This window comes from Macrotis lagotis, chromosome 7, assembly GCF_037893015.1.
Source record: "Macrotis lagotis isolate mMagLag1 chromosome 7, bilby.v1.9.chrom.fasta, whole genome shotgun sequence".
In the NCBI taxonomy this organism is placed as follows: Eukaryota; Metazoa; Chordata; class Mammalia; order Peramelemorphia; family Peramelidae; genus Macrotis; species Macrotis lagotis.
Genome location: NC_133664.1, coordinates 92112131 through 92114774, shown reverse-complemented (window position 1 = coordinate 92114774; position 2644 = coordinate 92112131). Strand labels below are relative to the sequence as shown.

At 31.7% G+C, this 2644-nt stretch overlaps 1 pseudogene; it reads left to right on the top strand.

The window, feature by feature from the left end:
• Window positions 1-1581: 1581 nt before the first annotated feature.
• Window positions 1582-1649, top strand: LOC141494614 (U4 spliceosomal RNA; annotated as a pseudogene).
• Window positions 1650-2644: the final 995 nt, after the last annotated feature.

Here is a 2644-nt window from a genome sequence, read left to right as displayed (position 1 = left end):
ATTATTTACAAAAACAAAATTGTCCATGTTAAAAGAAGAGGAAATTAAATACTTAAATAATCCTATCTCAGAAAAAAAATTGAATAAGGCATCAATGAACTCTCTAAGAAAAAATCTGCAGGGACAAATGGATTCACAAGTGAGTTCTATCAGAGTCAAGGAACAATTGGTTCTAATTCTAAATAAACTATTTGAAAAAAAATAGATGAAGATCTGTTAAATTCCTTCTATGACACCAATACTGTGCTGATACCTAAACCAGGAAGAGAGAAAACAGGGAAAGAAAATTATAGACTAATTTCTTTAAAGAATATGGATGAAAAAATTTTAAATAAAATATTAGCCAAGTGCTTATAGCAAGTTATCACTAGGATAATACACTATGATCAAGTAGAATTTATACCAGGAATGCAGGACTGGTTCAATAATAGGAAAACTATTAATATAATTGACCATGATGATAACCAACCTAATAGAAATCATATGATTATCTCATAGATGCTGAAAAAACTTTTGACAAAATAAAGTGCCCATTCCTATTAAAAACTCTAGAGAGTATAGGAATAAAAGGAATGATACTTAAAATGATATGCAGTATCTATCTAAAATCATCAACCTGCATTTTGTGTAATGGGCATAAACTGGAAGCATTTCCAGTAGGGTCAGGGATGAAACAAGGATGCCCATTATCACTACAATTATTCAATATTGTAGTGGAAATTTTAGTTTCAGCAATAAGAGAAGAGAAAGAAATTGAAGGAATCAGAATTGGTAATGAAGAAATAAAATTCTCACTCTTTGCAAATAAGAATATGGTATACCTAGAGAACCCTAGAAAATCATCTTAAAAAACTACTGGAAAAAATTGGTAACTTTAGCAAAATTGCAGGATATAAAATAAACTCATGTAAACCTTCAGCATTTCTATATATTACCAACAAGATTCAGAAGCAAAAAAAGAAAGAGAAAAGTTAAAATAACTTCAGACTACATCAAATACTAGGGAGTCTCCCTGCCAAGGCAGAATCAGAAACTTTATGAAAACAACTAAAAACATTTTTTCACACAAATAAAATCAGATCTAAGTAACTGAGCAGATGTCAATTGCTCATGGGTAGACCAAGCTAATAAAGTAAAATGACAATTCTACCTAAATTAAATTACTTATTTAGTGCCATTACAATCAAGCTTCTAAAATATTATTTTAGTGAGCTAGAAGAAAACAGTAACTAAATTCATACTGAGGAACTAAAGGTCAAGAATATCAAGGGAATTAGTGAAAAAAATGCAAAGGAAGCAGATCTAGCTATACCAGATCTAAAATTATATTATGAAACATCAATCATTGAACCATTTGATACTGGCTAAGAAACAGAATGGTGGATTGGGGAATACTTTAAGTACAAAGAGACAGCAGTAAATTACTATCATAATCTACTGTTTGATAAATTGAAAGATCCCAGTTTCTGGGATTAAAAACTCTATTAATAAAAACTGCTGGGAAAACTGGAAGAAGCAAAAACTAGGCATAGACTAACATCTCACACCCTATACCAAGATAAGGTTGAAATGGGTACAGGAAGCTTTGTGCAGTGATAGTATCGTAGCCAATGAGGTTTATCTGAGGCATGATTATTGCTAATTGAAATGGGTGCAGGGTTTAGACATAAATGGTACTGTATGACAGTTAGAACAAGGAATAGTTTACCTGTCAGATCATAGAAAGGGGAGCAGCTTATGACCAAAGAAGAGATAGAGAACATTATAATAAACAAATGGATGAATTTTGATTATCTTAGATTAAAAAGATTTTTGCAGAAACAAAACCACTGCAACCAAGATTAAAAGCAATATAATAAGTTGGGAAACATTTTTTACAGCCATTGTTTCTAATAAAGGACTCATTTCTAAAATATATAGAGAACTGAATCAAGTATAAAAAAATCATTCCCCAGTTGATTAGTGGTCAAAGGATATGCAAAGGTAATTCTCAGACAAAGAAATCTAAACTCACTTATATTCATATGAAAAAATTATATCTTTATTGATTAAAGAAGTTCAATTTAAATTATCTTTGAGGTACCAACTCACACCTCTTAGATTGGCCAATATGACTAGAAAGGAAAATGATCAGTGTTGGAGGGAATATGGGAAAACTGGGATACTAATGCTTTGTTGGTGGGAGTTGTGAACTGATCCAAATTTTCTGGAGAGCAATTTGGAATTATGTCCAAAGGGCAATAAAAATGTGCATACCCTTTGATCCAGCAATACCACTACTGGGTCTATATCATGAAAAAATGTACAAAAGTATTCAGAACACCTATTTTTTGTAGTGGCAAAGAATTGGAAATTGAGGGGATGCCTATCAGTTGGTGAATGGCTGAACAAATTGTGGTGTATGTATGTAATGGACCGCTATTGTTCTATAAGAAATCCTGAGTTACAGGACTTTCTAAAAGTCTGGAAAGATTTGCATGAATTGATGCTGACTTATAGCAACAAAGGGTGATGACCAACCATGATGGACTTGTTCATTTCAGCAGTACAATAATCAAATATAATTTTAAAAGATTTGTGATGGAAAATATCATCATATCCAGAGAAGGAACTGTGATGTTTAAATGAATACCAAAGCTTATCT